A 25,765-nucleotide genomic window follows, 5' to 3' on the forward strand; every position below is an offset into this window, starting at 1 on the left:
TGTTTTCCACACTGAACTGAATATATAAACGTGTTCCCTTGCTGTTGGGGGCCTCTGCCTGGCATTCAGGTCTGACCATAAAGTGGCTCCACTCACTCTTACATGCCTCTGAAGGATCCTCTCCTCCAGAGATGTCCATCTCACCTTTTAAACACAGTGTGTGCATTCCAAGCTTGATGTGCTGATTTCTCTACAAGGAATCCCTTTTCTCTATCCCTACGTCTTGACCCTTCAAATCCCATTGCCTTCCTAGATAGTTTTTCACACATTACTCTAGATCCTATAGTTCTCTCCATCCTCTGCCTCCATCTTGTTCTCTGTGCTCCACTAATAATTAACGTGTACACAGCAGACTTTATCACCAACTCCTGGCAGATGCTACTAAACTAGAGAGTGTCTTCACGTGCATTTGTTTCTATCTGTTTCAATATCATTGGGAAACTTTATTGGCTTTTCTCCAAATCACCACACACCGAATGATTGCTTTTGCAGCTTGTCAGGTCTTTATTGGGCACCTAATCCCAGTATTGCCTGGAGTGGTTTTCAGAAGCTCTTCCTATAATTCCTCCAAATTCTCTCTTGGCGTAGATACTCAGTCTCAGCTCTGGCTCTGTCTGTGCCTGAGGGTTATGACTCGATCTGTGACTAAGGTCTAGAGTCATTTTATGTTTGGAGTTATATCATCACAGTAAATACCTATAAAATTGGAATTAATTGACTTTTCATCTGTGCGACATGGATATTTTGTTATTACCATAGCCCTATTGCCCAGCAGAGAGCCTGACATGTATTAGGCACTTTAATAGTTGTTGAAGAAAGAATTAATGAATTGCTTCACTCTGTGGTCAGGATCAGAGCCCAGTATTGGTTGGGGTTAAGGCTAATTCTGTGCCCAAGTTTAGCTGGCAGCCTGTGACTAGTTTCAGGACAAAGTCTGGCTGTTTGTAGGTGAGGTCAGGTTTTACTCTTTGAGTGGGAGCAGGGCTCCGTTTGTGGTCATGCTCAGGGCTGAGTGGGAGGTCAGGGTTGGGAGTCAGTGTCCAGTCAAGGGAGACAGTAGGTAAACCGGTCCAAATGGGATCCAGTTTTTGATCTCAAGCTTACTGTCACTGAGTGTGAACCCCAGCGTTAACTATCCACTGGGAGTGGGAAGCAGATCTCCCAGAACTCACTACCTGATTTCAACCGAGAGCGGTAGACGGACTCTATGACATTTATATCCCCTACTGGCTGGACTTCAAAGATTGTTTTCAACCGAATTTTGAGTAAGGGTATCTTTTGCCTTCATTTATTGAAGGCTTCCCTTCATAGTTTGGAAATGAATAGTCTAATTTCAAGTTCTAGATTCAGGATTGCCCTACAGTGAAGTTTGGGCAGCGGTGGAGTTGTTGTATTATGATTTTAAACTGTTCAGTGGTCCCACATGCTCACTTGCTGTCTGTCCTAGTTAAGTGTCAATCCCTGACACCTCTGTTAGGGTGTCTCTCTGACTTTGCTGCTGTGTCTGTTTTGAGTTCCTCTGGCTGGCTGTCTTGCTGCCCATCTCCAGGTTTCTTTTGTCCTCTCCTGGTTTTTAGCAGTCACCTTGCTGGCTCTTGCTGAAGCAGCACTGCTCCCAGGTGATTAATAACTTGGAAGATGGCTCTGAATATGGTGATGGATTAATCCCAGTGGAGAAAGAATTACTTGGAGGCCAGATGGCTTGGAAAGGAAATGACTACTGGAAGCTCTTTATCTAGATCTGGGCAAAGTTTTTCCCCCACCTAGGCCACGACTTGGATATACAGAACCTCCTGTTTCACTGCCAGAGCTTCTTATAGCACCTCAGTTTCCGATGTCCTGTTACTATTTCATTATGAAAACTTACCATTTTAGGGTCCTACACTCTGTTATCTCCTTTGAGCTAAAAGACTCAGATTTTGATTTTGGATTTGTCATATATCAGCTGTTATACTTTGCACAAGCCATTTAATTTTTAGGCCTCAGTTTACTCATCTGTAAAATGGAAAGAATAGTCTCTATGAGGATAAAAGGAGGTAATAAATTTGTCAGTTCTTTGTAAGTTGAAAAGTTTTGTGCAAAAGTAAGGATCAGTTTTATGGGTCTTCCTATATAATTTTTTTTCATCTTAGAAGAGGGGTTTCAATGTGATAACTTGGAATCATGAATAATATAGATATTGCAGTTATTAGGACAGGTCAGGGACATACATACGTGGTTGGAATGACGGGCATTTTTCAGGGATCTTTATTGGAAACTGATTTTGTGTAGATATTCACTCTTCTGATTGAAGTACACAGTTATTCACACACAAATAAAATGTAAACTTATACATGACAGAGGGAGTAATTTGAGGATAGAACATTTTACCTTTTCTTGTGAATTACCATGATTCTCAATGAGTCACATTTTATTTACTAGAACTTATATGTTATTATCATTAGTAACATGTGTCATTATTAATTAATGGAAGGAAATACAGATAACATTTTATTCTGCTCTGTCATTATTCTCTTTGGATCTAAGATGAGAAAGAGGTTTTGCTCATGTTTATGGTTTCACCATCTTGGAGGAGAGGCCCATGACACTTATGAAGTCTTTCATGTTTGTCATCCATCATCTTGGTTGAGGGATCTTTCTTAGAAACCTCATTCAGCTAATGGTTTTGGAGCACCTGCAATATTGCCATTGGGGATCAGCTAGAACAAGATAGACAGGTACTCTGTCCTCATGAAGCTTAAGTCTGCCATTTTATTTGCTAGGTTCTGTTCTAAGCTCTATGAATGGAACGGTAAACAAGATATACAGGGCCCCTGTTCTCATGGAGACAGACAAGACACAAATAAAAATGTATTAGGTTACGTTCCATAAAGAGAATGAGACCGGGTGATTAAGCAGAGAGTGCCTAGTGGGAGACTGTAGATGGTTTGGTCAAGAAAGGCCACCTTTGAGGGTATGACCTTTAAGCTGAAGCTTAAATGACAAGAACGAGTATGCCATGCATAGATTTAGGGCAATGAAAAAACAAAAGAAGGTCGATGTAGCTGGTGCCTTATGGGCAAATGGAAGGGTTAGGAGAAGATGAGATTGATGGTGAAAATTGTCTAGGACATTGTGTGTTGTCTATTCTTAGTGCATCAGAAATCCACTCACTTTAAGCAGTAAAGTGATATGTTTAATATGTTTTAAAAAGATCAGTAGCTTATTCTGGCTATTTGTGGACAATGGATTCTAGGACTGAAATGATAGCAAACTCGGGGAGACATACTAGGAGGTATTTCAGTAGTCCAGACAAGGGGCAATAGAGATTTGGACTGGGGTATTAATAGTGCAGATGGAGAGAAGAGGAAGAATTCAAGGTATGTGTCAGATGTAGAGGAAAATTGCATGTTGGAAGTAAGGGAAAAAAAGAGGAATTGTCATCACCATATTTTAATATGTCTACTCGTGTATCTCTTTTATACACTGTCAGCTCCTTGAGGTCAGAACCTGGTTCTTTCAATATCCCTTGCACGTAGCACAGTGTTTTGTATAATGGGTATATGCTGAATGAATGAGTAAATGCATGCATACATGTATACAAGAATACAAGTAGAAAAAAATTACCTTAAGTTATTCTTTTCCTATTTAAAATTTAAAAGTCCTATATTTGTATTTGATATGTATTTTTTGTTTACTTTTCCTCTTCATAACTGAGTTTTAATAACACCAGAGCAGCAAGATGATATTTATATTAAAGCCAGCTATCTCATGACTGTCCAGTAGTGATTAAACACCTCAAACAGTGGCAACCTTACTTAACCAAGGTAGAGATTCCGTGGACTTCATCTTCCATCTTTTACCTGGTTAAAGCCTCTTTTCTCCCAGCAGCTCTGCTTCTGGGCACAGGTCAGTTGTAGACTAAAATTGACTGCTCATTGAGAAATGAGGGCTAGGTAATTAAGACTGGAAATTCGAGCTGCAAGTGCTGTCAGACTTTCTGCAAGGACTTCTCAGCCTAAGGAGCTAGGCTCATTGAACAGGGACTGGTATGGATGGAGGAAGATTTAAATTGGAGCTGCTTTTCCATAGCCTTTGGAAAGCTGCTGATTCATCTTCTAAGCCAGGCCAGATCAAAGGCAAAGACGAAGAAAAACTTTCTCAGGCATTTGCTCTAGGAGAGGAATGAGAGTTTGGCCTTCCACATAGAAATAAAGTGGATTGTAGGTTCTATCATCTCATGGGGACTACAGAGACCCTACTGACTGCTGTGGCCCTGCCGGGAAGTTCGAAATGCCTATTTCTTCCTTGATTTAAAGCACCAGAGGTTCCCTTGCAGATGCTAATGTTATGATAAAGTTGGACTGGATGATCTATTGTCCATGTCAAAGCCGGTATTTTAGGATATTACAATTCTTGATCTTTGAGTAGAAGTTCATGGAATTGTAGACATTTCTCCAAGTTAAAGCCAGGCACAGGCTAATAAATCCATTCCAAGTTCTTTCAATCCCAGCCATGGTTCTTCCACTATCATGGTCCTGAAACAATGGCTCCAGCCAGAGGAAGAAACCTGGTCGTCCTGAGATGTTAGAACTGATAGCACATTGGAGATCAGCTAAGTTTATTCTTTCCTTTTTTTTTTTTTTTTTTTTTTTGTGGTACGCGGGCCTCTCACCGTTGTGGCCTCTCCCGTTGCGGAGCACAGGCTCCGGATGCGCAGGCTCAGCGGCCATGGCTCACGGGTCCAGCCGCTCCGCGGCATGTGGGATCTTCCCAGACCGGGGCACGAACCCATGTCCCCTGCATCGACAGGCGGACTCTCAACCACTGTGCCACCAGGGAAGCCCTTATTCTTTCCTTTTTTTTAGAATTTTATTTTATTAAAAAACTTTTTATATGATTTTTAAAGGCTACTTTCCATTTACAGCTATTACAAAATATTGGCTATATTCCCCATGTTGTACAGTACATCCATGAGCCTATCTTCCCCCAGTAGTTTGTGCCTCCCACTTCCCCACCTCCCACCCCTATCTTTCCCCTCCCCCTCTCCCTACTGGTAACCACTAGTTTGTTCTCTACATCTGTGAGTCTGCTTCTTTTTTTTATATTTACTAGTTTGTTGTACTTTTTAGATTCCACATATAAGTGCTATCATACAGTATTTGTCTTTCTCTGTCTGACTTATTTTACTTCGCATAATGCCCTCCACATCTGTTCATGTTGTTGTAAATGGCAAAATTTCACTCTTAGTATTCCATTGTATATATATGTACCACATCTTCTTTATCCATTCATCTGTTGATGGACACTTAGGTTGCTTCCTTCAATTGTAAATAATGCTGCTATGAGCAGAAAATTACCAGTAATGAAATTGAATCAGTAATTTTAAAACGCCCAGCAAACAAAAGTCCAGGGCCAGATGGCTTCACAGGTGAATTCTACCAAACATTCAGACAAGCATTAACATCTGTCCTTCTGAAACTATTCCAACAAATTGCAGAGGAAGGAACACTTTCGAACTCATTCTATGAGGCCAGGATCACCCTGATACCAAAACCAGACAGATATATCACAAAAAAGTTGATTCTTTATGTGTCCATTCATTCCAGTATTCATTCACAAAGCATCTATCAAACACCTCAACTCTTCATATGGGAAAATTTAGGTCTAAAGAAAGAAAAAAGACTTGACTGAACTTACCCATTTGGTGGCAGGTCTGAGATGAGTTAGAAACTAGATATCTTATTCTTCCTCCCTTTCCTAACACTTACACTAAACAAAAAATGCCCTCTTGTTTAATTTACAACTTCATCATGATGTAACCACCTTCGTAATTACAGAACAAGTTGTTGTCAACACTACATTAATGAAAAAGTAGCCATTTTCTAGTCCCCAATCACTGGCTGCATGGGAGCTTGGAGAATTGGAAATGAATCACCTTTATTTACATTTGGTGGGTTCAGAAACATCTGAGTAAGAAGCAGTTGAGACTCATGAATCTGGAGTTGGCTAATACAAATTGAGATGCGTTCCATGAACTGTAAAGAAAGAGTTTGCTAAGGCAGTCACCATCGTATATCTAATTTCACGACTGTCCCTTCTCTAAAGACTTTTAGAGCAATTTCAAACTAAATGAGAAGAGTAGCCCAAATTAGGAAACTCAGAGACTTGCAGTTTTCTGTTACTTACTAAAACAAGTCTAAGTAAGTGTTGCCAGGTGCATACCCTCAGTTAATTTCATTGAAGCAACAGATGGGAATGATATAGAATTAACAAATAATTAAAAATATAAGTGCATGGTTCTAATTTGTGTGACAATGTTTGAAAAATTATTTTCTCTAAGGTTTCCTAAACATTTCCTCTGAATATGTTAAAATACATATTTGTTTGATAAAGGAGGCATTTTAGCTTAAGTTAAATTGAAGTCAGAATGATTCTGTTCTAACACTTACCACTATGTACCCCTAGGAAATTTTATCAATATTTTAGAGGCTTGGTTTTCTCAATAGTAAAATGAGCACAATAATATCAGTTTTCTAGGATTGTTGTAAGATTTTAGTCTGGCAAAACATGTTCAGTGTTTAGTGCAATGCCACTAACATAGGTGTGAAATAGTGCTCAGCGAATACTAGTATTACTATTGTATTTATTTATTAATATGAATGTTAGACATTTCAAATATTGGCTTCCCACTTTTAAACTATCACAAATTTTATATTAGCAGAAGATAATAAAAACGAAATAAGAATACTATCACTGTAAATATTGATACTGGTGAGCCTGTTGACCTTAGCAGACCCAAATCTGACTCTTTAAGGGAAGGACTGGATACTCATTCCTAACAAAGCCTCCATGAACTTTGAATTATTTAAACTTTTTTTTTTTTTGGCTGCGTTGGATCTTCACTGCTGCGCATGGGCTTTCTCTCGTTGTGGCAAGTAGGGGCTACTCTTTGGTGCAGTGCATGGGCTTCTCATTTTGGTGGCTTCTCTTGTTGCAGAACACAGGCTCTAGGTCCGTGGGCTTCAGTAGTTGCGGCACGCGGGCTCAGTCATTGTGGCTCGCAGGCTCAAGAGAGCAGGCTCAGTAGTTGTGGTACACGGGCTTAGTTTTTCCATGGCCATGTGGGATATTCCCAGGCCAGGGCTCGAACCCGTGTCCCCTGCATTGGCAGGTGGATTCTTAACCACCGCACCACCAAGGAGGTCCCAACATTGAATTATTTAAAACCATCCACTTGAAAGGACACGAATCCTGCCCTGACATCTTAGGCCATTATTTTGATATATAGTTTCTTTCAAAGCTCTACCTCAGTATAATCTGTGTCCCAGCCAGGCTGCAGGCTAGTCATACTTTGGCTCTATTGACTTGCCAAGGGGAATTATTTATTTGGCACCAATAATATGCTCTGTACTGTATGGCACTTGGTGATAGTAATTGCTTTGGTTTATTTGGTATCTTTCCCCCAAGGAATTGAGAGGACTTTCAGATACACAGGGACGGGTAAGCTTCCCCATATTGCTCCTCCTAACTTATAGCCCTGGGCCTCTTACAAACCACTTTGGGATGATGATAATGTTGAGATGTATGTTGGAGAAAAGGACAGTGGTAATGGAGATGAAGAGGAATAGAGGAGGAGGAAGGAAGGAAAAAACTGAGAAGAGGAGCAGAGAAAAGACAAAATGAAAGAGTTCTAATTTCATTGCTGTAGGGAGCAAGAAACATCTTTGAGTAAATGTTACAGGGAACCTGCAGAGTAAGAGATCCCTCAAAACTATGCCACCCAGGCTTCCCTGCTGGTGCAGTGGTTGGGAGTCTGCCTGCCGATGCAGGGTACGCGGGTTCATCCCCCGGTCCAGGAGGATCCCACATGCCGCGGAGCGGCTGGGCCCATGAGCCATGGCCGCTGAGCCTGCGCATCCGGAGCCTGTGCTCCGCAACGGGAGAGGCCACAACGGTGAGAGGCCCGCGTACCGCAAAAAAAAAAAAAAAAAAAAAGTCACCCTTATTTCCTTTGGGAGTCAGATCCTCACCCTGGCACTCAAAGACAGCCATAGTTGAGTTCACCCAGCCTATATAACTTTCTCTCTTTTGTCCTCATTCTTTCCTGAATTAGACTCTCAGGGCTTAGAATTCCTCATCTTACAAGGAAAACATGAATTAAAATACATTCCAAAATAACCCATCATAATCTCTGATGACAAAGTCTCAGTATTAGAAGGGATGAAAGTGGGTGGCACCAGTTTTGTCACCTCCTCAAACAGTAATCCCTTCTCAAGTAAATGAGATAGTTGGTTGTCAGACTGCCTTTGTTATGAAAAGCTCCATATCTCACGGGATAAACCATCCCAGGGTTCAGAAACTCTGGATGTTAAGAAAGGTCTTTCTTAGGTTGACTTGAAGTTTGTTTGTTTTCCACTAATGGCTAGTAATATGCAAGACTTGACAGCCATTGTTCTGTGTGCTTTATAAACATAATTTCCGAGCCTCCCAATAATTTTGAACGATAGATATTACTGTCCTCACTTCTTTAAATAGGAGAAACTAAGACTCAGGGGAGTAAATGGCTTGTCTAAGCTCGCATAGCATGTAAGTGCTAGAGCCATATTCAAAGCCAAGTTTATTTGATTCTGTAACCTATTCTCCTTCCACTTCTTAACTGATTGCATTTCCTTCCCTTTCTGCTATCAAACCTTACTTGCTTATAAGGTTACCTTAGATCCCAGTTCTTCTATGAAAGCTGTTTTTGAATACATCCTGAGGTGTTCAATTTTCTCTTATGAGCCATTATAGCAATTTAATTCTATAGAATTCTTATAGCAGTTACTCCATTAGATCATGCATCATGAAATCTCTTCTGCTGTGAACTTAAACTTTATTTAAATATTGTTTGATTCTTTAGAATCATGGAGTACCAGAAGTGAAAGTTACATAAGGGGTAATAAAAATGACAACAGTTTCCAGTTTTATGAGTATTTACTAGGAACCATGCATTACTCTAAGTGATTTACTTGCATTAATTCATTTAAACCTTGTGAAGTATGTACATATATTATTTCCATTTTATAAATGAAGAAATGGAAATGCCAAGAAATTTGTTAATTTTCCCATGCTTAATATCTACAGGTTCAGTCAGTTAACTTTGAAACGGAAAGTTATTTTTCTAAAAAGCTTATGTGTCAACAAAACCTGATGTGATTTGAACTGATTTTGTGGTAAAACCTGACATGATCTGACATCGGACTACTCATTAGTTATTTATGTCACTTAATGTTAATATTCATATGTTTTGCTGCAGAAATATTTATGTGTTTAATTATTGAGTACTACTCCAGACCTTCTTGGTATAGCGGTATGTTGTGTAATATTTTATTTGACTTTCCTAACTCTGTCTTCTCAGCCACCATATTTGGAAACACACGTGGCCCTAAAGGCTTTTGCAGAAAGGATTTAGATCTGTACTGAGTGGTAAAAGAACCATGTTTTAAGTCAGGCTATTAGATACCAGAGCCTGGATCCATAATAATGATTCCAGCTTTTAAAAAAATTTTTTTTTATTGAACTCTAGTTGATTTACAATATTGTGTAAGTTTCAGGTATACAGCTAAGTGATTCAGTTATATACATATATGTATAACCTTTTCAGATTCTTTTCCCTTAGAGGTTATTACATAATATTAGGTATAGTTCCCTGTGCTATACAGTAGGTCCTTGTTGGTTATCTATTTTATATATTGTAGTGTGTGTATGTTAATCTCAGTCTCCTAATATACCCCTCTCCCCACCCCACCCCTTTCCTCTTTGGTAACCATAAGTTTGTCTTCTATGTCTGTGAGTCCTTTTCTGTTTTGTAAATAAATTTATATGTATCATTTTTTAGATTCCACATATAAGTGATATCATATGATATTCATCTTTCTCTGGCTGACTTACTTCACAGTATGATAAGTGAAGTAAGCGTCCATGTTGCTGCAAATGGCATTATTTCATTCTTTTTTATGGCTGAGTAATATTCCAATGTATATATGTACCACATATTCTTTATCCATTCGTCTGTTGATGAACATTTAGGTTGCTTCCATGTCTTGGCTATTGTAAATAGTGCTGCTGTTAAAATTGGGGTGCATGTATCTTTTCGAATTATGGTTTTCTCCGGATATATGCCCAGGAGTGGGATTGCTGGATCATATGGTAGTTCTATTTTTAGTTTTTTAAGGAACCTCCATACTGTTCTCCATAGTGCCTGCACCAGTTTACATTCCCACCAACAGTGTAGGAGGGTTCCTTTTCCTCTACACCCTCTCCAGCATTTATTATTTGTAGACTTTTTGATGATGAATGCCAACTTTTCTAATACTTCCATGCAAAATATAAGAAAACCAAAAGTCAGGGAAGAACAATGACTTGACCAATGTTGTACAAATGGTAAAATACATGTTTTTCATATATTAGCAACCTTTCAAACAGGACACTTTTCATATTGACCCTTAACTAAACTCTTAGCTCTTTGAGGAGAGAGGCAGTACCTGAGATTCAGGCATTTCCCTCCTGGGCCCACCATGGCACAGTGGTTAAGAGAACCCAAGATTTGTGGTCACAGGGACCTGTGTCTAAATTGTACCTCCATCTCCTAATGGTCAATACGTAGCTATGGGTCATCTCTGTAAGCAAAAAGAAAATGAAGACAACACTAAGGGGATGAAAGGGAATGATGGATATAGAATCTGGTACAGAACAAAGGTTAGACAACTGGAAAATTTTCTTCTTAATGGATTTTTGATGATTGAGTTTAACCTAATAGGCTTTGGTATCCCCTTTGCTTGTCTGTCACAGTGTTAGAAACAACCTCTGTGCTACAGCCTCTGGGCCTCACCTTTATCATACAGTAGGAAGGACAAGTCCTTCTGAGAACTCCTTGTTTTGTTGCCAGCCAGCCACTCATGACCCTAATTCAGTGAGGCAAACGTGGAAGTGAAAATGATTTATCTTCCATTCTCAAAAGCATGACGTTTGGAACCTGACTTGAGAAACATAATTTTTGAGCTGTATAAATTGAGAAAAATCTTCACAGAAAAAGCATTCATAGTTATTTTATAGAGAATGAATATTCAGGCATTGATGAACTCTGTCACCATCCAGTTATTTTCAAAAAAGGAATGATATTCACATGTGCTAATCCTCCCCCAACTTTTTAAGTAGGCCATATCAAGAGTGATTTACACTGAACGTCAGCTGGTCTTTTGTTTTCCATTAGATAAAATAGACTAGGTATAAACCAAGGATTTGGCTTAACCAAAATGGTGAACATCAGCTAGAAGACTGTCTGCAGTAGAATCACCATGGAAGCTTTTTAAACTATAGATTCTTCGTCACTCCCCCAGAGATTCTGTATTCAGTAGTTCTACTAGGACCTAGGCATTTATATTTTATGTTCCCAAGTGGGTTTTTTTTTGGCTGCACTGAGTGAGGGCTTTCTCTCTATTTGTGGTGAGCGGGGGCTACTCTTCGTTGCAGTGCACAGGCTTCTCATTGCGGGGGCTTCTCGTTGCAGAGCATGAGCTCTAGATGCGCGGGCTTCAGTAGTTGTGGCACGTGGGATCAGTAGTTGTGGCTCACGGGTTCTAGAGTGCAGGCTCAGTAGTTGTGGTGCACAGGCTTAGTTGCTCCACGGCATGTGAGATCTGCCCAGACCAGGGCTTGAACCCATGTCCCCTGCATTGGCAGGCAGATTCTTAGCCACTGCATCCCTAGGGAAGTCCCAGTTCCCAAGTGGTTTTGATATGTAATCAGGTTCCCAAACGACTTCTCTAAGCAAAACACTGGTTTAGGAATGGAAGCTCAGTTATTATTTAGCTTATTAATTTGTTATAGGGACTCATTCAAGTCTTTTGCCAGCACTAATTCCCAGGTTTCTCATTTGTGAAATGGGAGGTTAGCTAACTTATCTCTAAGTTGTTTCTGGTGCCGATGTTTTACGACTTTATTTCTGAGAGTATAGTAATTGCAATATACGGCTCTAGACAGCTTAGAACGATAGTTTGTTGTTGTTATTGTTGATATCGTTTGCCAAGATAGGCATTGTTCTGTAACACAAGACATAACAAACTGTGGGTATTGATACCAACAGAACAGCAGTCCAGAGAACCTTTTAATGATAAATTGTGGGGAAATTCCCTGGCGGTCCAGTGGTTCGGACTCCGTGCTTCCCTTACCAGGGGGCTCGGGTTCAATCCCTGGTCAGGGAACTAAGATCCCACAATCCGCGTGGCACGGCCAAAAAAATATATAGACATATTGTGGTAAAAACACGTAACGTGAGATCCACCCTCTTAACAAGTTTTAGACTGAATGCTACAGCAGATGTCTGAACTTTTTCCTGCACGACTGAAACTATATACCCACGGAACAGCAAGTCCCCATCTCCCCCTGCTCCCAGCCCCTGGGAACCACCATTCTACGTTCTGCTCTGATGAGTATGTCTGCTTTACACACCTCATATAAATGAAATCACGCAGTATATGTTCTTCTGACTGGATTATTTCCCTCAGCATAACATCCTCAGGGGCCATCCATGTTGTAGCACGTAGAAGGATTTCCTCCCTTCTTATGGCTGAATAGTATACCGTCATATGTATGTACCACATTTTCTCTATCCACTCATCTGTTGATGGATATTTACGTTGTTTTCACATCTTGGCTATTGTGAATAATGCTGCAGTAAACACAGGAGATCAAACAAAATCCTGATTTCAATTCTTTTGGATAAATATTCACAAGTGGTATTGCTGGATCATATGGTAGCTCTGTTTTTCATTTTTTGAGGAAGATCCACACTGTTTTCCATAGTGGCTGTACTATTTTACATTCCCACCAACAGTGTACCAGGGTTCCAATTTCTCCATATCCTTACCAACAATGGTTATTTATTTATTTTCTTTTTGTAATAGCCATTCTAACAGGTATGCAGTGATACCTTATTGTGGTTTTGACTTGCATTTCCCTGATGATGAGTGATGTTGAGCACTTTTTCATGTGCCTGGTGGCCATTTGTATATTTTCCTTAGAGAAATACCTATTAATTTCCTTTGCAAATTTTTAATTGGGTTATTTTGGGTAATTATTTTTAATTGGGTTTTTCACTAGTAAGTTGTAGGAGTTCCTCCTGTATTTCAGATATTAATCCCTTTTTGGGATATGATTTGCACATATTTTCTCCCATTCCATTGGCTGCCTTTGAGGGATCCATGATTTCAATGCAAGAAAACTTAGATTTTTTTCTTCACTCTTTCTTTAAAACCTAATGGGTAGTAGTCAAGCCCTTAACTTCTCTTCACTCAGTTTCCATATCTGCCAAAAGGGATAATAACACCATTCTTAAATTAATTCTTTATCTTGTGAGCACCAGATGACTTAATGTTTATTAAGATGCTTTGCATCATACACTTAAATTATTGTCATTTTACATAACATTATCAAAATACAACTCACATGTAGTATGTGTTTATAGAAAGCTAGTTTCTCTTAGATTTGTCCATAACAAGAGTCATAGAGATCTTTTTGCAGTCTCTATTAGGTGGTAAGGAATGTGGTTGTATGTGACTTTTGAAATGCCTGGTCATCCATCTCTCCAGCTATTCATCTATGTATCCAACTCCAGTTAAGAGTATTTATCTTCTCATAATTATTTCATTCATAATAATTATAATGATATTTAAAATAATTACTATAATATTGTAATACCTTACCTGTACATGGTGCTCTACAGTTTACAAAGCACTTTGCTATGCACACCAGAGCAGTCCTGAGAGGCAATTGTTTTTCCCTGTTACATGGCTCTCTACTGAAGGTGGTCCATTTAAGCAAAATTTTAGCTGTATTCTTGCTAATGAGAAACAGAGATGGCTGTCTTAAATAATTGTTTATCCCTTTAACATTGTTCACATAACTTGTATCCTCATGTTAATATCATCAAGCTAGTTAGAGGAAGTGGCTTATTACTTAGCAGGTACCCAAGGCCCAGAGAAAGTCCATGACTTGACTAAAATTAAATAGAAATTTAACCACAAGGGAAGCTCTCTAGTCTGCGTTTCCTGATTCGGTCCAGACTCTGAACGCCTGTATACCTGATGAACCCCAGTATTCTCATCACAACAGCATCCCCGTTTGCCTCATCCCAGGGAGCTACCATCATTGGCTCCATGCCACCTCCTTCTCTGCAGTGCCTCAGATGAAAAAAAAAAAACATGTCACTCTTCTCCATGTCCTAACCCCATTCTGTCACTCCTGCCTGTATGCTGGTGAAATATACTTTTGGCTTGGGGAAGAAGATTTGCAAATCGCCAACTCAGAGAAGGTCCTGTTGGGGGGTTGGAGTGATGCAGTGACCAAGTTCCAGGGGGAGAAGCTGGTCTTTGGAGACGGCTGTCTCCTCTGTGGTCTCTGTACTGAGAAAGGTCACTCTGTTTCCTGTATCAGTTTTCCTAAATTTATTTTGTAATGCGATATATATAAACATATTATTTATATCTACTCCCAGGTGCAAGAACCATAGTGTAATGAGGAGACATTGGAATTCATGAGTACAGCCTTACCATTTTACAGACGGGCAAACTGAGGCCTAATGAGTCTGAAGGATCTTGCCCAGTAAAATTGTCATGCACATGATACAGTGGCAGAGCCAGCTCAGAACTCAGGGAAGCCTTGCCTGACTCTGCATAGAAAAAGTACAGCCACCAAACATTTCCAAATCAACTCATATGTCTCCTTTATAGCACTTGTAAAAATTAAAACTACATAATTATTTATTTATTCTGTTTACTGTCTTTCTCCTCCACTAGGATGGGAGCTCCTCGGGGGAGGAACTGGGTTTGTCTTGATCGCTATCCTATCCTCAGTGTCTCGCAGGATGCCTAGCACACAGAGAGTTCTTAATAAATATTTGTTGAGTGAGTGAACAAATAGATGAATATATTAATGATAAATTAATAAACAAGCTAGGAATAGAGGCTGAGTTTTAAGATTCCGGAGTAGTAGTCCTGTGGAGCAAACTGTTCCTCCATATTTTATATCTTGTAACATATTTTATATTTAATGACGGCATGAATGCATTTTTCATTCATTTTGTGTACAAAGGCAAAATGTCCCCTTGCTTTTAGGATGACAAATACAAAGTGATTTAAAATTATATAGTATATTGAGGACTGGAACAGGACCAAGGATTGGTTCAAAGCTGGTGACAGGATCTGATGGCACAGCTGACTGACCCAGGGAGCCTAGTTGTTCCAAGGATTTTGTTTCCTATATTGCATCCCACCCCATCCTGTCTTCACCTTCCATCCCTTACTGACCTCTTCATCTCACTCCTCACCCACCCATTACAGACCCTTGCCCAGTTTTCCACGTAAAGGACAGGGAAAGCTGATTCCCAGAGCTTGGCTATACTTTGTCACTGGGGGTTGCCTGGGTGTAAGAGCTAATGTTTGCCCAGATGCTCGAGTCAGATGGATCCTTTTTAGGGCATACACTCAAGTCTCTCCCCTTCCTTCCGCCCTCACCCCCAGACGTTTGTGATCAAAGGCAGCCACGTGTACTGGTGACACTATTCTCCTGTTTTGGTCACTCCTGGGTCACCAGGTTGAGTGCTGGAGGATCATCCTGCTGCATTATTTAGTCTAGGTAGGCTTCCTGGAGCAGAAGGCCTTCAAGGTGTTTGGATAGCTTGTGAAGGATTGTCTGTCCGTTGGCCAAAGTTTATCTTTTCATCTTCTTGCCTGAATCATGGGCCAATAAATTCCTGTGTCTGGTTTTGATTCTTGCTTCTCTGAACCATGTGACAGCACTAGCCCTTACCTCAGAGGGTATTGTCTTAAACACTGAGGTTTGAAAATTAGTTAATATCAGTCTGACATGATGTCCTATTTCTGATTTAAGTGTGCTTCCAGTTAGAGAAGTAGCCGATCAAGAAGGGAATTTAGGCTTCACCTTCCTTGGGATATTGAAGAGCAAACTGAGTTCCAGAAGAGAAAAATGACTTTTCCAAGTCCCCACAGCAAGTTCCTCTCCAGTTATTCCAGTTTGTGATTTTTAAAGCTAGCCATTGTTAGTCACAAATAGACATTTGAGAAGGTGGATAAGAATCACCTAGGAAGCTTGCTAAACATGTTCTCTTTCAGTTGGTCTGTAGTAGGGCCCAGGAATATACACTTCAAACTCCTTTCCCATGTTCTGTTGTCTGAGGACTACACTTGCCCTGGTGTGGACCCTGAGGACACCCTGAGTGGTAAAGTAGGTGCAGCCAGGCAGAAAAATGACTATTGAGATGGCCCAAGATGATTAAACAGAGATAGACAAAAAGAGGTTGGAGAAGGTGATGGTAGTGGCGATAGAGGTGGAGGAGGATGAATTAGTGGTACATCTTAAACAGGGTCTTTTGATAGCAAGCAACAGAAATCAGCTCAAGCAGCCTATATAATTTTTCTAGAGCTGCCATAATAAAATACCACAGAGTGGGGGCTTAATCAATGGAAATTTATTTTTCATAGTTCTGGTGTCTGGAAGTCCAAGTCCAAGGTGTCAGCACAGTTGATTTCATTCTAAGACCTCCCTCCTTGGCTTGCAGATGGCTGCCTTCTCGCTTTGTTCTCCATGGTCCTTCCTCTGTGTGCACACATCCCTTGTGTCTCTTTGTATATCTAAATTTCCTCTTGTTAAAAGGACACCAGTCAGATTGGATTAGGGTCCCTCCAATGGCTTCATTTAATTGCCTCTTTAAAGTCCTTATCTCCAAATACAGTTACATTCTGAAGTACTGGGGTTAGAGCTCCAACATGTGAATTTTGAGGGGACATAATTCAGCCCATAACACTGTCCTAGGCTCACAGAGTTGATAGGGTGCTGAGAGACCAGGCTTAGTAATGGGTAAATCCAAGTGGTCTAAGTGGAGAGGATGAGGTAAGTGGTCCTGGGGATAAGAGAATAATTTAGCCTGGAAAAACCTAATGTTTTTATACTCTTCATTTCCCCTTCCTGGGGGTTATAGGCATACTTTCAGTCTTGCTGTGTTTCCATGAGATGAGATAGAGTTAAGTTGTAAGGCTTCATCCAAGTTCAAAAATATCAACCGTGCAGATACATGTTGAAGACATGATTTAGCATAGTGAATGAAAGATCATGACTGTTACTTAACTTTCTCTGAGGCAGCCATGAATAGAATATAAGGGTGTACACTGAGAAATCTAGATTTAAGTTCCTGCTTCCACTTTTTGATGGAGACGCAGATAAATAGAATACTGACAGTAGAAAACAACCAAAAGTTTAAAACTGATAATGCGATAACAGATGCTCTAATGTACCAACTATATACCAGGCACCGTTTTAAGAGCTTTACATATATTAACTAATCTTTACAGCAACTTTATGAGATAAGCATTGCTATTATTTTCATTGTCCAGATAAGAAAAGTTGGTACAAAGAGTAATTTTCCCAGAATCACCCTGTGAGTCACAGAGCTGGAAGTTGAACTCAGGCAGTCTGACTCTAGAGTTCTGTACTATGCTGTCTCTCAATGAAGAGTGCAGAAAATTGGAGATTTTTCTAGAACAATCGGTTTTCAGATGTACTTTAAATTACCGTAAGGAAACGTGTTTATTCTGTATGAAGCATCAGGGCAGATCTAGAATCAGTGGCTGGGGAGATACATTGTCAAGCAGTTTCTAACTCAAGTGTATAAAGAAATTTGAAATAGTTCAATAAGGATTGGGCTGCTGTAGCAGATAGAGTTGATGGCCTATACCTAATAGACATTTTCCCTTTTTCTTTGCTTCTAAAACTATTCTTTGTTCCAGAGGGCAGTGGGTCCAACTCCAACTGCATTATTCACAATTGGTCCAGGCCAACTGTGTCAATCCTCTACCCCTTTGCCAATGACTGGTTTAGGGATGGGCATGTGATCATGTTCTGACCAATGAGATGCTAGGGAGCTCTTAGGAGACTTGGAAAGGTTTTCTACAATAGTTATTAAAAGGGAGAGATATATGAGGAGAAAGCGTTTGGTGTGTACCACTTTTCTTCTTGTTTTAATAGTATCAGATGAGAGAAAGAAAATTGAGCCAGTGAAGAAAACCATCGCTGATTTCCTATGAAATGGAAAGAGCCTTGGAACTTGGTGACTCTTTTGAGCAACCAAGCAACCCTGGTGCCACTTCCCTTCGGACTTCTTGTTAAGTGAGATGTCAAAACTTTGTATGGTTAAATATGCTGTTACTGTGGCTCGAATCATCCTGATACAGCTGCCTTAGAAGATAATGAATTCAATCCTTGGAGGTATATAAGCAGAACCTGGAGGCCCACTTACCAGGAATGTAATAGCAGGGGCTCAGGCTTTAGATAGGGTTTTACTGGAGAATAATTAAGGTCACTTCTAGTCCCAATAGTCTGTGATTGTCTTCATGCCCCTATACAACCCTGGCGCAGTCACTCTGTGTGACTCCCTATGTCTGTGTGTATTGAGTCAGGCTGGCAGCCACGGTTGACATTCTCTATGAGTCACTTGTAGTGTCAGGCCCTTGTAAAAAGGCAGAGGCTGTGATGTCACAGTTCCTCCAGTGACACAGCATCAGGGGACAGCCAGAAATAGACATGTGGAAGCCCTTGCCACCGGCGCTCTCTCGTACTCTGACACAAGTCACATTTAGCTCAGAAGTCAGGCTTCTGGAGAAATGGTGAACCAAAATAGACAGGATGTCTAGTCACTCTCCTAGAATTCCCCATCTGCTCTGACAAAGTTCTGGGGACAGCCAAGGTGAAACTCGCCAAGCAGAACATTGAGACAGTGACAGAGATTTAGCTGGGCTTTGGTTCCCCATCACGGTGGGCCCCTCAGAAAAGAAGGCACTGAGAAAACCTCTAGAGTCAGCTTTGTCCTCAATGCATTCTTGAGATCTAAGGTTGGGAAATGTTGGAGACTACGGTGTGCTTCATCTCTTATGTCCTGGTGCTGCAGGCTGCTGGTTGCTGCTGAATGTAGCAGCCAAACCCTTTACAGCCATACCAGCCACCTGATGGGGAAGCCAGAGACCTCTGGCACTTCTGCTTAGAAACAATTTTTACATAATATCGATTATCATAGCAGCAGATAATGTTTGTTGGGATTTTAGGGGATCAGCAGAAAATATCTATCTTTTTCCCTAAATCTAAGCCAGTTCAGCAATGGATGTAAGAATCAGGAACATGGTTATCAAAGTGTCAGCTCTGTTACTGATGAAAGTTAGGTTGGAGCATTTGGCTGAGGGATGAGGAAACAATGGATGTCCTAATACTGCATCTCAGAAAAGAACATTCTCAGACCAGGAGAGCATGTCCAATCACAGGCATCCCCTTAGAGAGTGGGAATCTCCTTTGATGAACCTAATGCATGGCTGAGAGCAGACCCCAAAGTACCCTTCCAAATGCACACTCGGATAAATCTCCTCTCTCTTGGGAAGTGTGAGTAAAAGTGGGAAGAGAGTCCAGGAATGTTGGTGTAGCTGAAGTCCCTGCACATGGAAATATGATGAGTGAGAAATAAGTGTTTTCCCAACCATACTGGCTGAGTCCTCAATATTTGCTAGACACTGTGCCAGGTACCTGCATAGACTATACAGTTTAATTCTCTTTTTAACCTTCTGAGGAAAGTGCTAGTATTATCTTCATCCCACAAATGGAGAAACCGAGAAACTGAGGCCCAGAAAGATCAAGACCTTTGCTGAGGTGGCACACCCAGTATGTGGTGAGAGGGGATCAGGATGGAGCCGTGTATGAGGCCAGAACCCACCGTGCAGGCACCATGCCGCACCTCCTTGTCATGACTGCGCACTCTGGTTGGGGTACCATGAGGAGATGGGGGAACACAGGGTTCATGATCGGGAGACTTGGGCTCTGACCCAAGTTCGGCCGTGTCTTAGCCTCACAGCTGTGGTGTCCTCACCTGCAAAATAGGGATTGCGATGCCTTTTCTGAGAAGCTCAGGAAGTCTCTATGAGGGTCAAGTGAGATCATGGGTATTAAAGTGTTTGGTAACTGGCAGGCCCCAGGCACACATGTGCATCTGGGAGTGGGAGAGCTCTGAGTTCCATCCCTGCCTCCCCTAAGAACTTTCCCAATGATGTGGTCCAGCCTCTGGATTTGCAATACCTCAGTGTCGCCACGTGTAAAATGAGCACACTAGTCCTTGACTTAACTAACCTCTCAGAGGTGTTGCGATAACTCAAAGGGGGTAAGGCTAAGACAGTGCTTTCTTAGTGCACTATTGATATTCAGGAATATGATGAGGACTATTATCTTCTGTGAGGTGTGTTGAGGACAGTGACTATTTTTGGTGATAAAATGATTTTTTTATACTTTCATAGACTCACTTATCTGAAGAATTTAAAGGTTGGTAAATTTAGCTTTGCGTCTCAGCAATGTTATTATACAAAATAAAATGCTAAAAGAAAAATCTTTATCTAATTCAAATGATTCAACTCAGAAACATAAGCAAGCATTAGCTTTGTCGTCAGCCTTATGTGCTAAGGGGCCACGGGGCATAAAATAAAGATCCAAACATGCATCTAGTGCCTACTGTGTGTCTATTATGATTCTAGGTACTTTAAATATATTCACTTATTTAATGTCCACAATAACCCAGTGAACAGGCATATTATTATCGCCGTTTTGTAGGTGGGGAGTAGGGGAAACAGAGGCTCAGAGAGGTTAAGTGACATGCCCAGAATCTCACAGAGCATAAGCAGCAGATTCAGGGTTTGAACCCAAGCAGCGCAGCTTCAGAATCTATTGTCTTAACCATTAGAGCAGGACTTGAGAAGCATAGTTAGCCCCTGCCTTCAAACAGCTTACAGAACAGTTTACGAACCAGTTGAGAGGCAAGAATTACATAGGTAATAAATAAATTAGAAAGCCATACAAGGCACCGCTGTGTTGAACTACGTGCCAAATGATGCTGTCTGAACTACAGGATTAAAAGATTCAGAGTAGAGCAAGGTCACGGAAGTGATACGGGAGAAGTGGTACCTGACCTGGGCCTTTTAGGGCAGTAGGATTTGAATAGGTAGGTAAAACAATAAGACCATCCATGTGGTACTTGGCCCAGCCTAATGGACCTCTTAATTGAGAAAGCATTGGCTGAAAAAATACCACTAAGGAAATGTATCATACAAAGAAGACGGCTCTAGGAATCAACAGAGGACAATATTCCAGACCACTTACTAATCGTATGACAATTTGTGCTTCAGTGTCTTTGTCCGTAAAATGCAGATAGCAGTTCCAACTTCGCCTTCCTTCCACAGTCAGACTCATTTTGAAAATAACAAAGTACTGTATACATATGCAGTGAAGTAATATTTTTAAAATAATCTATATTTTTAGATAATTTAAATTTTTATCTTTTTTCTTCCCAATTACAGGGGCTTTACCCTAGTTGACTGAGGAGTCTTTTGCCTAGAAAAAGGAAGGGCAAGATTAGGAATGCCAGAGGAGGGATACACACCAAAATGAACATCCATAAAACCAGGCTGTAGTTTACTTGAGAGGGGGTTGCCTAAATTCTTGTAGCTGCCTGTTTGGCATATATCAAGACCAGGCTTTATCTAAGGGATGTCTGCCCCTGAAGGCCAGGTAGAAGAGCCTGCCCCTTTCTGGCTTCAAAGCTAGTAGGAAACAGAAGGAGAGAGAAGGGAGTGGAAGAGCAGAGCAAAGAGACATGGTCCTAATTTTCTCATCCCTGTGTTGGCTTTGGCACAGGAAGCCAGAGGTTCATTAGAGAAATTGGGGCGACATTGACTGAGATTTGCTTCTTCACCAGCCTAGGGCACAAGATGGACCTGCCAGTCCTGTGTGGTGTAGGTTGGTCCCAAGAATACTTGACAGTGTGTTTGGGGATCTTGCCAGTGTGAGTTATGGTGGTAGGGGCAAGCTGGTCCTGCAGTGAAGACTGAGGGTAGACCCGCTAGGTGGGGAGAGTGGACTTACAGCCAAACCTCAAAGTCTCTGCTTCTAGCAGTAGGTGGGGTGAAGCCCAGGTGGCCAGGGGCCCCCAGTCTGTTTTCTGATTGAAGAAAAAGAGAAAACAAGAAGCAGTGTCCTGCCAGCTTCCCTTTCTGCCATGTGGGGCAGAGGGGCAAGTGGATATCAGTTGGACAAGAGATGTGATTTCTGGACCACAGTGGGCAGGAGACCATCCTTCTACCTATATATCACCATGAACAATTGTTAACCACAACTGTAGACTTCTCCCTCTCTCCGTGTTTTCCTTATACACAGAATTCCTCTTGCTGGAGAAGCAGGGAGAGGCTGTTTGAAAGATTAAAACATTTTTATTCTAAGGAGACTGATACTACCTAAAGTGACCATTTAGACAATAAGAGCAGACAGGTTTTAAACTAGATTGATCATTTAGTTCATTTTTCTGCTAACTGTCAGGTGAGGGTTATAGACAAATGAAAGTTCACTTACAAGCAAGATATCCAAGTTGAAGTGGGAACAAAATTGTGTGATTCAATTATGTATAATGGTATTGTTTTTAAACATTTCTGACTGAAAGTAACCCATCTAAATATTGAATTTTTAAATATTAAGCAACGTTAACCTTTGGCTGAAACAAGATAATATTTGTAAAATTTCCTGGCACATATTAAGTGCTAGGTGAATATTAATTGTTTTCATGTTGTTTGGGGTCAAGGTCAGGAAATAGAACCACTGTGTTCTTTGTATCACAGCTCTTTTAGAGCCTGAACGCTGGGCAAGATGGACCCAGAATAGCATCACTGGTTTTCCTTTGTGTGATGATGTGAGGAAGTGTGGTCCAGAGGAGAGATTCCCAAACCTGGTCCTGCATTAGAATCATCTGAGCTGCTTATTTAAAAATATAGATAATTTCTCCTCTGGTTCCCCTTGTGATTATGATTCAGTATTTCTGGGGAGGTGCCAAGGCATCTTTTAAACACCATTAGAAATCTGTTCGGATGGCATTGTAAGTACCAAGGGGCACTGTGGTACATCTTCAGTTATTTTTTTCCTTCTTTGATTGTTGTTGACTCTCACAGACTCACGTATGGGTAGACTAGAGAACGTCTGGTTTGTTTTTTTAGTTTTGTCTGTGTCTAACCAGCTCAGCTTCTGTCAATTCCCTAAATTCCAGAACAAAATAAACGTAAGGAATGATGAGATTTTTTTGTTGGCCAGGTCAGAGAAAATGGCATCTCCCCTTTACTTCAGAACACAGTCTCCATGCCAAGAGCAAAGATTAGGTGTGAGGGGAAATCCTTAACTGGAAAGAACCATTTTCTTGTTGTTCTCTCCTTTTTTCCTCCCTGTTTTCATGTCCCAGAGGTCCATTGTTCCTATCAACTCTCAAAGAGGATTTTTATTGCAGCCCAAATTGCTTAGCAAGCAAGGTGCATGCTAGAATTCCTATAAGAAAGTCTTCTTTCTTTAGAGTCCTAGCACTTTCTCCCGCTTCTGCCACCAGTTTTAGGGTGCCATTGCCTTACTGTGGCCTCCCCAGCACTTTCTGAGTCATTATTTTCGGTTGGCCACGTGACCAAAACTGGTGCCCTGGCTGAAGCTGGCAAATGGCCATTGTGCTGAACATAATCGTTCCAGTAAAACATGGCTGATTAGCAAATAAATCTCCATACGCCTTTCTATTCTAATTTTGCTGTTAGAATTCTGGCCCCTCTCAGAGGTCACGCTAACCTAGTTAAGGCTCTAGGAGAAAATACTGTCGTTCCAGCTCATTGCATTTGCATGAAAATGTGTTTTCCTTCAGCTGACATGCTAACCAGCGACTCGTCATCTGCAACTTCTCGCAAAATCTGAACTGCAGGGCACCATCCGTTATTTAAGCTGGAATCGGGGTAGCTCAGCGAAAATATATGATGGGCAGCAAGACATGAAAGCCCTTAAAGTTCTAGCTCTGTGCACTTCACTCTGGATAAAGTAGAAAGATTTTGATGTAAAGAAGATTACTGCATAGTAAAGGATGCTAACTGCTTGGGTCCTTCCACTGTCGCCTCCTGTAGAGATGATATGGTATTGTGAGAGCATGAATGTCAGAGTCAGACTTCCTGGTTGAGATTCCTGTTCTACTACGAACAAAGTTTGGGGATTTGGGCAGGTTACTTAGCTTTTTTGTGCCACAGTGTATATTTCTATAAAACAGGAGTGTTAATAAAATAGTACATATCTCACTGGGTTACCATGAGGCTTAAATGAGATCATTGCTGTAGAGTGATATGTTACATATGCTCAATCGATGTTAGCTATTATTATTATTTTACTATTAGTATTACGTATGCTCAGTCGATGTTAGCGACTTATTTATTTATTTTAACATCTTTATTGGAGTGTAATTGCTTTAAAATGGTGTCTTAGTTTCTGCTTTATAACAAAGAGAATCGCCTATACATATACATATATCCCCATATCTCCTCCCTCTTGCATACTCCTATCACCCTCCCTGTCCCACCCCTATCCCACCCCTCAGCTCGGTCACAAAACACCGAGCTGATCTCCCTGTGCTATGTGGCTGCTTCCCACTAGCTATCTATTTTACATTTGGTAGTGTATATATGCCCATGCCACTCTCTCACTTCGTCCCAGCTTACCCTTCCCCCTCCCCGTGTCTTCAAGTCCATTCTCTACATCTGTGTCTTTATTCCTGTCCTGCCCCTAGGTTCTTCAGAACCTTTTTTTTTTTCTATAAGATTCCATAGCATATGATATTTGTATTTCTCTTTCTGACTTACTTCACTCTGTATGACAGTCTCTAGGTCCATCCGCCTGACTACAGATAACTCAATTTCGTTTCTTTTTATGGCTGAGTAGTATTCCATTGTATGCATGTGCCACATCTTCTTTACCCATTCATCTGTCGATAGACAGTTAGGTTGCTTCCATGTCCTGGCTATTGTAAATAGAGCTGCAATGAACATTGTGGTACATGACTCTTTTTGAATTATGGTTTTCTCAGGATATATGCCCAGTAGTGGGATTGCTGGGTCGTAAGGTAGTTCTATTTTTAGTTTCTTAAGGAACCTCCATACTGTTCTCCATAGTGGCTGTATCTATTTACATTCGCACCAACAGTGCAAGAGGGTTCCCTTTTCTCCACACCCTCTCTAGCATTTATTGCTTGTAGATATTTTGGTGATGGCCATTCCGACTGGTGTGAGGTGAGATACCTCATTATAGTTTGATTTGCATTTCTCTAATGATTAGTGATGTTGGGTATTCTTTCATGTGTTTGTTGGCAATCTGTATATCTTCTTTGGAGAAGTGGCTGTTTAGGTCTTCTGCCCATTTTTGGATTGGGTTGTTTGTTTTTTTGATACTGAGTTGCATGAGCTGTTTGTAAATTTGGGGGGTTAATCCTTTGTCATTTGCTTTATTTGCAAATTATTTTTTCCCATTCTGAGGGTTGTCTTTTCATCTTGCTTATGGTTTCCTTTGATGTGCAAAAGATTTTAAGTTTCATTAGGTCTCATTTGTTTTTGCTTTTATTTTCATTTCTCTAGGAGGTGGGTCAAAAAGGATCTTGCTGTGATTTATGTCATAGAGTGTTCTGCCTATGTTTTCCTCTAAGACTTTTATAGTGTCTGGCCTTACATTTGGGTCTTTGATGCATTTTGAGCTTATTTTTGTGTATGGTGTTAGGGAGTGTTCTAATTTCATTCTTTTACATGTAGCTGTCCAGTTTTCCCAGCAACACTAATTGAAGAGGCTGTCTTTTCTCCATTGTATATTCTTGCCTCCT

The sequence above is a fragment of the Delphinapterus leucas genome, chromosome 3, assembly GCF_059928025.1.
Source record: "Delphinapterus leucas isolate spDelLeu-1000000601 "Yukka" chromosome 3, BTC_Dleu_Yukka2, whole genome shotgun sequence".
NCBI lineage: Eukaryota > Metazoa > Chordata > Mammalia > Artiodactyla > Monodontidae > Delphinapterus > Delphinapterus leucas.